This window comes from Cavia porcellus, unplaced genomic scaffold, assembly GCF_034190915.1.
Source record: "Cavia porcellus strain 051 isolate PalLab524CR breed Dunkin Hartley unplaced genomic scaffold, mCavPor4.1 scaffold_14, whole genome shotgun sequence".
NCBI lineage: Eukaryota > Metazoa > Chordata > Mammalia > Rodentia > Caviidae > Cavia > Cavia porcellus.
Window position 1 is genome coordinate 16,653,591 of NW_026947497.1, and position 14,335 is coordinate 16,667,925.

The 14,335-nt window shown below is 36.8% G+C and overlaps 1 long non-coding RNA gene across 1 annotated transcript; it reads right to left on the minus strand.

The window, feature by feature from the left end:
• Window positions 1–1,028: 1,028 nt before the first annotated feature.
• LOC106029224 (uncharacterized) lies at window positions 1,029–14,323 on the minus strand. Its single transcript, XR_001202927.2, has 2 exons — window positions 14,194–14,323; window positions 1,029–10,967 (listed from the first exon to the last, which is right to left on the minus strand). It is a non-coding gene; the product is annotated as an uncharacterized LOC106029224 (long non-coding RNA).
• Between the last annotated feature and the right edge of the window lie 12 nt (window positions 14,324–14,335).

Genomic DNA, 14,335 nt, shown 5'->3' on the forward strand with positions numbered 1-14,335 from the left:
TTGAATTCTAAAATCTCAAGCATTTATTTTAAAAAGAATTCACAAAAATTTTTAAAAATTAAAAACAGCAGCAAAAAAAAGTAAATTCACTTGGACTAAAACACCACCCTGAAGAAAAATTGTTTCCCTGATTCTTTATTTTCTGATTTCAAGGTCATACTTTTGTTGAAATGCTACTTAAGGTGTTACATTAGAACACACACAATATTATATAAGACAGGCTAAGTAATAAGCTCATCTCTGAAAGAAGATGGCAATTTGGATTTAAAAGCCATTACAGATTTGTTTATTTATTTTGGCTGAACAAGTCTTTTCCTCTGTTTATGCTTGTCATTTATTTTTTGTTCTCTTTCTGAGCCCCAGTAAGCAAACATTTATTCTCAGGGACATCATTCCACGTCTCTTCTGAGGACTTTAATTTTGTATATGTTCATCTACAGCAAATGTTCAAAGCCTGTTGTTAATCTAAAAATATAGTAAGAAACCCTAGAAAATTTTGCCTGAAACATTACTCTGTACCAAGGCACTGTTTCATAATTTAATATTGCTTTAGTTCTTTTTAATACAGATGTTTATATGTTAATCTTGTTTGCAGTTGGTGATGGTCTATCTGTTCTCATTTTATACTGTTTTCAAGACAGAACTGAGGCCACTGTACCCAGCTGGAAAATTTTTGTGTGTGAAATTAGTTCTTTTCACATTTTGTTAAATGTTGCTTTCTCTTAAATGTTCTCAGTTTTCTAAAGGGTAATAAAAATGTTGATTTTTATGTACCATTAATGCAGAAGATGGATTAAAATGTCTCTGCTTGAAAATAAGTTCAACCTGTTAGCCCTCCCAGGATTTTCATGAAGAAATAATTGGATGGTCACTGTCTTATGTATCAAAAATACTTTGAAATAAACTGATTTTCTCAACACTAAAGGCATCATTAAAATAAATCCTGGTCCTGCTGCCATAATAGAATACTATGAAAGAACACATGATGTATATTGAATGATATGAAAAATATTCATCAGTAAATACTCTTTAAAATGAAAGACAAAACTTTATGTGGTTTTGTTTAGTAAAAAGGACAGGTTAGGCTTCTCCAAACAAACAAAACAGTACACCAAATTTAACAGAATAGCAACAATACACAGAAAAGAAAACAAGAAAAGTTCATCAAATACTACTGCTAGAATGATTAACATTTTGATATACATGTGTCCTATGTAAAACTGTGCAGAAATAATTTTATATTATAAAAACTTATAGAACTGAATAATACATGTTCAGTATATAGTAGTTATAGTTCTTTTGTCAGTAAAGAGAAATATAATTTTATTGTTTCTATTTTTTCTTAGTATTATGTTTTATAGCTATAACTTGTTAACCAAATTTTTACTGACATTCCTTTTCATCTTTAAAGAATCATTGAAGTGATTATTTTTATAGGTTTCTGAGAGCTCATCTATCTCATTATATGCTATTGTAATTAGCATGGGGCCTATGTGGTGGCACATACAATCCCAGCTATTTGCAAGGCCAAGGCAACAGGATCACAAGTTTGAGGATGGCCTGGACAGCTTAGTGAGATCCTACCTTAAAAAATAAAAAGGCTTGGGGGCTGGAGGTTTAGCTCAGTGGCATAAGCGCCTGCCTCGCAAGCAGGCAGTAGTGAGTTTGATCCCTGGTACTGATAAAAAGGAAAAAAGACAAATAATAATAATAATAATAAAAAGGCTTGACATTGTAATTCAAGAGCAATAGGACCCAGAGGCTCTGGGTTTAATCCTTAGTACCACAAAAAGTTTTAAGAAAGAGAAATTAACCTGAAGCATTATCCCTATTTACTTGACATTCTCAACATAACTTGCTGTCTTGGAGTCTGACCTTTTTTGAGTTTGTCTACAGCTCCAATAGTCACACTACTGATTTAAAAATTATTCTTTATTTTCTTCTTCTTTTTTTTTTTTTTTTTGGTGTAGGGGATTGAACTCATGACCTCATGCTTGCCAAGCAGGTACTTATGCTGCTGAGCTAAATCCCCAGCTTGAATTCTGTTCAAATAGAATATTACTGCTAGTCATAGTAAAGTAAATATAAGTCTCTTTTGGCGTTTTTAAATCTTTAAAAACTCTAAGGAATCATATCAAACCATATATATTTCAAGTTCCAATGTCTTTGAAAAAGATGAATAGGATTCTTGCAGGAGCAGTTGTATGTTGGATAAATTAATAAGCCTTGTTCCAGTTCTATCATTTTATTGATAGAACTTGTAGTGTAATAAATATCAATATCAGAAAGGTTTTCATTTCAAATAAGTAATGTCTGTAATACCTTATTTATATAGTACATATCAAATACCCTATTTACACAATATGGACACACATAAACTTTGTATATTTATACATTTAAAATTCATGCATCACTGATTTTCTACTAAAATTTTGAAGCTTCTTTAAGTTGCTTAAAAGTCATATTTGAAATATGATTAAAATGATTTGGAACAATTTTACAGCTTAACTAAGTTCTAAATTTATTTCTGGAGTTAAGTGCAACACAATATCAAAAGTCAATCTGACTTACATGGTGTAACCCTTCTAAAAGTGTCTCCAAGAATGTAGCATTTTTCATGGCACAAAGTCTTTTGATACCACCATGTCATGAATGTGTTGTTCCACACCAATATAGACATAAAAATCATACAGTACTTGGTAATAAATAGAAAATATTTTACATAGCATCTTAGTGAGGTAAGCTTGTGTTATGTCCTTTTTATAAAACAAGAAAAAAAGCCGTGAAGACATGTCTGGACTTGTACAGGAGAAGTCATACAATTACTAGTGAAGCCGATGATACAAGTTTAGTTTTTGGAGCTTGCTGAAATACAATAATGGCATCATTACCATCATTCTGCAGTGAAAATAAACTTGTGATTGAGGCATATTTTACTCCACATTAAATCTGTGTACTTCATTTGTACAACATGAATAAAAGACATGACTATGTAGCATGCATTGAATGAATCAGATACCAGAATGCAGTTTTTTGTTCCTTTAATTAATTAGCATCATTAAAAATAGTGAATCTATTAATAGCTAAATACTAAAAGAAAAATCCCTGACACGTGCCTTTGGTGGGCAGAGTGACGGGAACACCAGCACCCAGGACAGCTCACCCCATGCAGACTGGTGCACACATGCCTTTTGAGGATGAAGTGATCAGCAAGATGAGCAACCTGGGAGCCTCTGAAGCTCGAGGAGCCAGCAGTTAGGCTCTGGAGATCTCCTCCGACAGAAGACCAGTCCCAGCCCCCGCATGTAGAGCCCAAGACCAGCTCCACACCCAGCTCGGTCCCCACGGCAAACTGGACCTCATGGCAAGCAGCACATTTCTGGGATCTGACACGGACACTACCACAGAACTCTAAACATCAGAGCTATTTTACTACTTTTGTTTTCCCTTGTTTGTCTGACTGACTATCCTTTTCCTGTCTGGTTGGATGTCCTCTTGTTTTGTTTAGTATTTTGTGGTTATTTTCTCTTTGGGGTTTTTCTTTTTTCCTCTGTTTTTCTTTTATGTTCTCCTTGTTCTTTTTTTTCACAATTTAGGTTTCTTATCTTCTTTTTTTTTTTGTTCTTTTCTACTAGTCCTCTTTCTCTTTCCTCAGCTACTACTTGAATTTAAATTTGCATGGTTATTTCTGGAAAATTCAAGTAGGGAAATTTTCACTGGCTATATTTACATTTCTGAACCCTTTAAAATGTTGTATAATGACTATAGAAATGTATATATAATTTATTTGTATTTGAAGAAGGAAGAAAAGAGTATATGGCCATGAGTTGTCAAAGATCATAAGTGATACGGAAAGAAGGCCTGACTTGCAATTACAATAGTTTTTTTATCACTTCTCCATCGAACAATGAAGTAAGAAGATACGCTAAGTAAGACTTCAAAGAATTCTCCTATTTCCTATTTGTCCTGTTTCTTTCCCTCTTGTTTCTGTCTGGAATACAATTGTAATAACTGGAGCTCTGGCAGTCACCTGGAAGCTAAAGGTAATTAGAAAAACAGAAGTGATAGATATTAGTTTTTTTAAAAAAGTGACCTTATCAGAGAAAGTCAGCCGTGTGGTAAAAGCACAGAATTGAGAGTCACAGAGATCTTGGCTCTGAATGTTTTTTTTTTCTACTTGTAGTGTGACCTTTGGGCCTTGGACTCAATTTATGGCCAATAGAAAGTGCTATGTATATGTTGTGTATTGCTGTTTATTTTATAAAGCCCATAGGGAATATTTATAAAATAGGTAGACCATAAAACTATTCTGTATGCATTATAATATATACTTGTCAAATATCAGGATATATAGAATAAAAAGAGACTAATAAAGTTAATTATCCCATTATTTCTGAGCTGGGTGAAAATGATAAATTGAAAGGGGGCATTTTATTTCATCTGAGCACAACTTTTAGTTGCTGTTAGAGTCCTCAGGAAATTTTTTTTTTTATTTAAAGAAAAGGAAACAAAAAAATACATGGAGATAAAAAAGGGTAGAAATAATACAAGATTACAGAAAAATAAACGGTAAGAAATCGCTAGTTGATAAGTTACATATTGTCATCTTAGAAATAGCTGTTCAGGTTACAAAATTAAAGTATGTAAAATGACATTCAAAAAGTGACACTGCAAACAGTTCTGCTCAATGATCGAACAAAAACTCAGTAATATGGTTATCAGTCCTACACACTTGTTTTATATCTCAGAAGGTAAGATTAAACATCAAAATAGAACAAAACAGTTAAAAAAACATTTTAAAGAAATACAGATTTCAAAGCAAGTCCACTGGAGATCTTCACTGTTTATCTAATTGTCTCTAGTTTTTTACAAATAGTTGTCCCCATCTTCACGCACATTAAATACATATTGCATATTATAGAACTAATCAAATCATTATAGGATGATGATTACAATATAAAATAACTTGGAAAGAAAAGTATATTCAGGTCACATTAACTTTGAAGTTGTCTTATTTCACATATTAAGTTAGGTGATAAAAAATTAGAACAATCTTGGAGAAGAAAAGGGTCTGTGTTTCTGGACACTGCAGTGAGCCCCCTGAAATGCTGAGTAATGAGATTTTCATATAGGGAAATAGGCTGGGGATTTAGCTCAGTGGCATAAGCGACTGCTTGGCAAGTGCAAGTTCGGGATACTGGGTCTATCCCCGGTACCAAAAAAAAAAAAAAAAAAAAAATGCATATCGGAGAATAAATTCTCTGGTATTTTTGTAGTCAGGGATTGCAAGGAAAATAATTTAATACAGAGCATATAATTTATAGGCTTATTTTATAGTAGTTACCCAAAGAGTCAAATACTAAAAAGTGCAGGAAATCTTTCCACACAGTAAAGACCCAAAGAATCCCATGACAATGCCCTGCATGAGTCCAGCTAAAGACCTAGAGCCCATGACAGTGCCCGCTATGAGTCCAACTAGAGGCCTAAAGCCCATGGCAACGTCTCATGCAAGTCTGTTTCACAGGTCTGCTTTGGGAAGGCCCAAAGGTCAGTGGTGAAAGCCAGAAGGTCTGGGCCAGCAGGATGAAGGATCTGTGCCAGTAGGCTGAGGGTTCTGCACTATAGCCCGAAGGCAATGCGGAAGGTAAGGACCAGAGCTCCCCTGAAAACACCACAGTCATCTTAGTGACAGTGAAGTTCCAAGCTCCTCCGATGATAACAGCCAAGTTCATATCATGAAAGCCAGGTGACAGGGAGGTTGAGCAGCACACTATCTTCCCTTATAGGGCAAAGGAGCTCTGGTTCAAAGTAGACCACAAAGTGCACCACAGCCATTCTCAGTGACAACAAGATCCTGAGCTCTTCCAGTGATGAAAACAGCCAAGTTCATGTCAGGAAAGCCAGCACGACAATCTCCTCTAAAGAACCAATGGAACCACCTCTTCCTTTCCAGGTCTCCTTTTTTTTTTTTTGCTGTTGGCAACAATTCTCAGGTGGGTCTTCCACACCCACCTGATTCAGTGCAGCTGTATGTTACAAGTCAACCACCACTTGTCCACTCATCACATGTATTTAAACCAATATAATTCAAGCCTCTATTACTCTTAAATATATCTAACCTGAATTATTTTTTTTTAATCTCAAAACTGAATAGTAAAAGCACATCCAAATAATTCTGTTAAAAAATGAGCAAAAGACATTAAAGAGACATTCTACAAATAAAAGATATAGCAAGGACAAACAAACATATGAGATGATGTATGCTATCATTATTCACTAGGGAAATGCAAATTAGAGCCAAAATAAGATGTCACTTTAATCAGAAGGGGTACATTCAAAATAGAGATATGTACTCTGGGGGTGCCAAGCCAGGAAGATCACAAGTTTGAGCCCAGTCTGGACAACTTAGTGACCTCGTGTCAGTGAGACTATCTCAAAATAAGGACTGGGGATGTAGCTCAGTACAAAGGCCTTGAGCTCAGCTGTTTATCCCTGTGTCTCTTGTCTCTGTCTCTCTGTTTTTCTCTCTCTCTCTTTCTCTCATATGCTTACTTGCACAAGACGATACTAAATACTGCCAAAGATGCAGAGAACATAGATTACTTATGCATTGTTGGGGAAAATATATCGTGATATAGGTGCTCTTTAAAACAGTATGGCAGTTTCTTTAAAAATTACACACAATTACTATATGACCCTGGCTGTCTAGTCTAAAGGAATGAAGACCTATATTCACATACCTATAAATGAATACTTATAATAGCTTTATTCACAGTATTAAAACTGGATGTCTAGAAAAACTTGTAGGGAGCTGTGGAAGCTAGAAATTGATTATGCAGGGCCGGGGCATGACCATCCCAAGAACAATGAGCGCCTGGGGCAAGCCATGTGAAGAAGTTGCTTCAGCTCAGAGAAGCACCAAGCCCCTGGACAATCCAAGCAATGGGTTGCTAGGCAAAGAGGTGCCACGTAACAATGTGTATAAATAAATGCCCTTAGTGAGGGGGTAATTTCTTTCCTCTCATCCAGAGAGTAAGGGCTCAGTCTGATTCCAACTTTCATCTTTTTAAAAAATGTCTCATCTTCTCATGGTCCTTCACCCTAAAAAGTTCAAGAGCCACATAGGTCATACCAAAAACTGGCAAATCCATACTAAGAAATAATGCTTAACTTCAAGGAAAGAATGAACTACCAATATATGCAACAATCTGGGTAAATCTCCAGAGAAACATACTGAGCATAAAAAAGATAACTCCCAAAGACTATTGTATTATTCCATTTACACTACATTTTTTGAAATTACATAATTATAAATATGGAGAAAGGATTAGGTGTTGTTAGGTGACAAGAAGAGGGAAAGAGAAGGAGGAAATTTTGGTATTCTTTTGGTGATGGAAATACTCTATCAATGTCAACATCCTGGTAGTGACATTGTACTAGAGTTTTGCAAGCCATTATCATACAGAAAATTGACTAAAGGACTCATGGGATCGCTCTGTATTTTATAACTGTATGAGAATCTACAATTATCTCAAAATAGTTTTATATATACATATGAAACATTTCACTTCAATACACCACAGAATTTACTGTGGAAGGATCTTAAGAGTAAGCACAATATTTAAAAGTGGGGATACAGATCATTTGGTAGGACTTGCATGAAAAATAGAGGAAAATTATTTGCAAGGATATACACCACTTTAGCTGTTTTGAAAGTTTAAAATGGTTGAGAAATAGAGGTCAGAGAAGGTACTTCTGGGGGTCACTATTGTGCTGTTAGCTCACCTTCCTGCTCATGGAGGAAGAGATGACACCCCCATCCCTCTGCAGAGGGGAGAAAGTTGGGAGAACTTAAGCACTGAGGGATGTGGGAGTGTTTACTTCACATCTGGAAAATGGAAAGTACCAGGATGGTTATTGGTTGTTCAGAGGGAAGGGATAAGACAGGGTAATGAGGGTGTTTACAGTGGACACTGCATAATAGGATTTCTGGTTTTCCTGAATTCCAGCAGTAAAACATCATTCCCAGAGTCTGTGGGCAAATAATGTGCCTTTCCAATGTACCAAATGTGGGCCAGATGCTTAACAAAGCCAGCATGGGATCTTCTGAGGTTGTGCTGTGTGTGGGGAACAGTCTTTGTAGAAAGAAGCCAAATAAATGAAGGTCTGGTAGGACCAGAGATGCGTTATCTCTTCTCAGGCTGAGGGGAGTAGGTCAGGGAAGAAGCTCTGAGAATGCTCAGGAGTAAGAGTTGACTTTAAACATCTACTGAGCCCACAAAGTTCCAATGTTTAGCCATGAAGACAGTACAAATTTAGTTAAGACTTTTCTCTTAACCTGCTTCCATTTGATCCTCTCCTTCCTCAAACTCCAGACCTATGTAAAGGCAGCAGCTGATCAGTGGAGCTGGAGCAACCCACAGAAAAAGAAGCAACATGCTCTTCCTCCTGTCTCTGTCCCCGAGGCCACTCACATCATGTTGCAACACAACTGGAGAAAGAGTAGCGAAAGATGCCAGAAATCTATAACCAGAATGAAATTCTGACATCATATTTTGACTCTAAAATGCAGACTAAAATAGCCGAGTAATTCTTTCTGATATTTGAGAATGATCAGAAAAAACATAAAATGTTGCTTACATTTTCATCCTGGGACAGGGTAGCAGAGTGCCACAGAAAGGGTAGCATGAAAAAGTTTGTTTCATGTTTGTACACTGAAAGTCCAGGTCATCCAATATTATAAATATGAAGGTAATCTTTCTATGTATTTTAACAAAATTTTTTCTGAAATACATATTATATATATTTGTGTGTGTGTGTGTGTGTGTGTGTGTGAGCATGTATGTGCGTTATCTACTCTTTTCCTTTAGTATGAATATAACATATTTCCAGAAACTACCAATGTAAATTTAGATATGAATAGCTTTTATAATACAATTCCCAGTTTTTCTGGGTAAAATGTTACAAATATAAAACTGTAATTTGTTTCAGACTTTAGATGAATGGCAAAACAATTACAGTTGGGAATTTAAAGTTGCAATTCAGTTTCTATCAAAAATGAGAAGTGTGCCAATTTTTTCCAGCTTATGTGGCCACTGGCCAAAACTGTTTTCCTCTTTCAAATTTTACCAGAATGAACATGCTTTGGTTTACTGTATGTTTTATCTATAAATGGATGGGAGGAGAAACAGTGGAGCTAATACCAATCGGAGGGAATTCTGAATAACCATGGTCAATAAACATTAATTCTGCCTCACTTGTAAGTCATCTGATATAAATGCCCAGAGGATTCTGGACAGCTGGCAATGAACAGAAACACCAGGAATCTCTTTCAAATGTGGTTATTCATAATCTGAATCAGATTTAGCAAGTTAGCCAAATATGACTCTGTCGTCTTTGAGAGTACATACCAGGATTGCCTTTTCAAGTTTTTTGGAGTGTAAGTAATCGTATTTGCACTGGCTATAATAACATGCCCTATGTTGTACAGATTATGTATAACAAAATCAATTTTATGGTAGATTGTAATAAAAAAGTTCTTTTTTTAGTATTCTTACAAATCAAAGCTATAGAATAGTGACTTTCTTTATAGTAATTTGTTTTGAGACAAGGTCTTGCTAGTTCAAGCTGATCTTGAACTCACTGTGTAGCCCAGGTTGACTTGTAACTCACAGTAATTTTTCTGCCTCAGCCTTCCAGGCTCTGTGATTATAGGCATGTGCCATCATGCCCATGTTCAACTATAATAATAGTAATTATTTTAAAACAGTACACAGTTCATGGATACTTGGTATATTCTAAAACAGATTTTTGCTTCTTTTTTGGTTATAAAAATTGTTGGGATTTAATTTAGCCTACCCAGTGTTAGCACATGTTTCAGATTACCCTTTGTGTTCATGTGCAGCAAGTCTTATGAACACTACCTGTACACCTCAAGCTGCTCAATCATTCATTATCTGTACCTAACACATCATGAGGGATGCATTCATTTCATTGTTTTGTGGCAAAACTAAATCTTCTCAATTAATACAGCAAACACACATTACATTAATTAGGCTTTAAGTATTTTCTTCATCTACTTGGTTAAATCTATTCACATTATCATAATGTTTTGAATTTTCTTTACCTTGCTGTTTGTCATTTTTTCTTCTAGTTTTGGTCCTTTTGAAAATATGATGGGGACATTAATCAAACTTACTCAGTTATGGCTATATTTCTGTTTTGATATGACCACAGACGATAAAATGTATCTGTTGTTACTTTATATTTCAGGAAATCAAACCTTTACAATTATTTTTATGAAGAGATAACATCCATAACAATTTTGTTTGTTCTTGTCTTTTAAGACAGGGTTTCACTACGCAGTTCAGGCTGGTCTTGAACTCACTTTGTAGTTTAGGCTGGCCATAAACTCATCGCTATCCACCTGCCTTCTTGGATTACAGGTGTGTGCCACCATGCCTGGCCAAACATTTTATGAGGTGATGAGAAAAACAATCTTTATTCTTCTTTCTCATGTAGTCTGTTTCTTTGACACTTGAGACTTCCTAAATATTCTCTCATGCCACATGTGCATAAACATAAGCAGTTATCCTGCTCAGCACAATAAATGCACAGGATGGGAAACCTTTGCACCTAGTAAGTATAAATAAATTACCAAGGCTGATTGTAAAATGCTGAAATTCTCCCTTCAAATGTTTCCCAACGTAACGTCTCATAACCAGTCTTTCAAGAAAGCTCAGAGGAGTAAGAGAGCTAAACTGAACTAGTTTCATAGTTAAACATCTATCAATGTCTATTGTTCACAAAGTGTTGCAGTTCAGGACTGTGGCTCACCATAGCAGGATGAGAGATTACTCAGAGACAATGTCCAATTCAAACTCCAAGACGGCCTGGAGGGTCTGTCCTGCAGAGATCCTTCAGCAGGAGAGTCTCACAACGTCAGTCCCAAACTGAAGCCTCTGTGGCTTTTTATTGACAGAACCAAGAAGCAAGGATAAAGGTTAACGCAAGAATTCATGGAAGGCAGAGGGGAAGGACAGGGGACGGTCAGGGTGTTCTGTTAAGTGACTGACCTTAGAGCCAATCTAAGTAATAAATTGGAGACGGGGCAGAGAGGACCATAGCATTAATCCCTAAAGGCAAAGTATTTTGATCCTACTTGGACCTGTGGCCCTATAGGGAATCTTTTAATCTCTAACTGTATGTTCTGGTTTTGGCATGTGGCTCCAAAAGCCCCGTATCTCTGCATATTTATCTTACACATATCTCTGGCCAGCAGCCCTACAACAAAGCATTAAGGGAAAGCAAAAGATGGTAGCAGATTTCGACATTCATTTCACCTTGTCTGCTTTCTTGAAAAAAGTTCTGCTTACAAAATGTACTTTTTTTTTTTTGTCTTTTTCGTTTTTATCGGTACCAGGGATCGAACTCACGACTGCCTGCTTGCAAGGCAGGTGCTTATGCCGCTGAGCTAAATCCCCAGCCCCCAAAATGTACTTTTTTAGAAGTTGCTTTAGACACCATCTCTTTATTCCAGGAGATTCTTCTTTAATTCAATTATAAATTCAGAAGAAGTTTGAGAAAAACAGCATATATGTGGAAAAATAAATTTCATATATACCTGTGAGACTGAGCACCTAAAGGAGAGTAGAATAAAGCTGGGCAGGGAAGTAGAGAACTGGTTAAAATGCTGTGACTTAGATTTTCTCTCTTTGAACCCATGGGCTGTACTAGAGTAGCCACTAGTCAAATATGTCTGAATACATTTAATTAATTAAAATAAAAAATGTAGTTCCTTAGATATACTAGCCAAGTTACAAGTGTTCACTAGCTACCATATTGGTTAATGAAGGTACAACATTTATAGTATATCATAAAATTTTCAATTGGACAGCATCACCCTAGACATTGGGGAAACATGAAAAAATTTGTGCAGAGCTTGGAATAATACCATTATAGTTAGATCGCTAGAAAAAACTGGATAGACTGGATCAATTCAGAAATGAATTATGATGTATGTCACCCAAAGGTTGCATTTGTAGAAATGAAGGATGGTGTGTGTGTGGGGGGGTGCGCCTGCGTGCACCCTTAAACATGAATGTGGGACACAGGCAGAGACAGAACTACACTTCCTGGAAGATGAAAACAGGGTGCATCTTCTTTGAAATAGGAAAGCTGGGAGTTTAAATTGATTTTTCTTTTCCGAGAAGGTAGGGGTAGATGTTTAGTTTATTTAAGCTGACAACAAAGTATAACAGACTAGGTAATTTACAAAGGTCAGAAATGCATCTTTCACATTTCCAAAAGGGAGGAAGACAAAAGAAGCACAAGGTACCAACAGATTTTGTATAAAATCTGTTCTTATAAAAGAAGCACAAGGTACCAACAGATTTTGTTGATTTGCGAGGGCTCAGTCTTTGCTTTTCGGATGGCCCCTTTAACACTTCCATCCTGCAGTTGGGAAGAACGCTATAGCATAATAGGGCAACAGGTGAATGGGTAAAATGGGAAAACTTCCTCAATCAAGCCCTTCCAGAAAGCCATCGAATCCTTATGACTTAGAAGACCACACCTCCCAATATTGTTGCACTGGGGATTAACTAAACATAAATTTTAGAGGACACAAAAACATTCAAACCACAGCAGAGGTTGTGAGGAACATTCTAGCAAGATGTGCAACAGGCAGGTATGCAGCTCTGAAAGTCATTTTCAAGTTTTGGGGGAAAGGCACAAATTATTACATACATCTTTCCTTCCTTAAAATAAGCGCCAAAATGCTTCTTCAAAGGGTATGAATTACATACGGGAACTTTTAGTGACCATTCTGTTGTTAGGAACAGATACTACTGATGGACGTGCACTGTAACTTATTGGTATGTTAATGTGGTTTAGTGTTTTAAAATTCACTGGTTGAGGAATTTGAGAGTTATATCCCATTTGTAAAAACTGCCACAGTCCTCTGATGGGTTCCAGTGGCAATATTACTTCCAAAAGGTGGTAAATATCTGCATTTTTATCAACCTAGATAGATTGAAGGCTGAAAAAGACATCACTCAAAATATTTTGAACAAACATCATGTATCGTGGTGAAATAGTTTCACAACAGTTGAAACCAGGAACAAAAAGGGGAACGCGTGATTAAATCAGAAACGCCTAACTGCAGAACGGCCACCAATCCTAGAGCTACTGGGACAGAGGGTGGAGGGGTTATATCAGAACGAAAGGACAAACTCATCCCTGGTGGTGTCATGTGAGGATGAGGAAAGCAGGGACTGTTTTAACTGGCCCTGGGCTTTATAAGAAATATAGGTCATTTGCTGGCTTCTAGAAGTATGGAGCAAGAGTAAAAACTATAGCTCTTCCTTGTTTCACCTTCTGATTTCCTGACTCTGCCTCTGTAGGCAGATTCTTCGTGGACGTTAGATGACAAGGTTCGCTGTGAAATGTTGTTTGTAAACTGAGCCCAACCACCATGACTAAGCAGTGTAGAAAAATATGGGGTTCAATGACCACAGGTAAGTAATAAGCATTTGGTGGTGGTGGTGGTGGTGTGTGTGAGATTTCTTCTTCAGGCAGTAACTCCATTAAGAAAAATTTACTTAGTTTTTGTACACTTAATTGACTCGGGTCTATCAGTGTCTGCCATAAAAAGTACTCTGTACCAATAAATATTGGAGTGACCAAATGTGTATTCTCATCATTGGCCAATAGTTTAAGTTAGTATTGACAGATAGCCCCCTCCATTGACAGGTATGTAATGTAACTGACTTTTAACACTTTATGTGCTTTAAAATACCCTGCAGCATATGCCCCTTGGAAGTTAACATTTTCTCAAATAGTGCTGCCATTATCAACGGGGGTTTTAAGAATACTTTTTAAAAATTGCTTTTAGAACCTGCTTGTTGAGAAATAACGCAACATACTTCCAAGGCAGCATGTGCCACGTGTTTATGCTTTCAATTTTCCCAACTGCAAGATGGTCTTTTATTGCTCCTGTTTTTAGGTAAGAGACTCACGGAGGTGGTATTAAGTCAATCCAGCCTGTTTGTGCTCGCAATTTTTTAAAACGCTAGGGCTGATAACTACGCAACTAACGGAAAACGGAACAAGCACTACAGAAACAAGTACAGATAAACTAAGGAAGCCTGACCTGAGAAGAAATAGAAAAAGCAAGGGAGAACACTTGCAAACCTGAGGCTCGGACGACCTTCGAAACCCCTTCGAGCGCAGCAGCGTTTCTCATTGGGCCCTTGCCAGATTGCGTCAATACGCGCGCGTCCATGAGGCGGGACTTCCGGGCTACGCCGAGTCAATTCCGACCAGGCCGGAAATA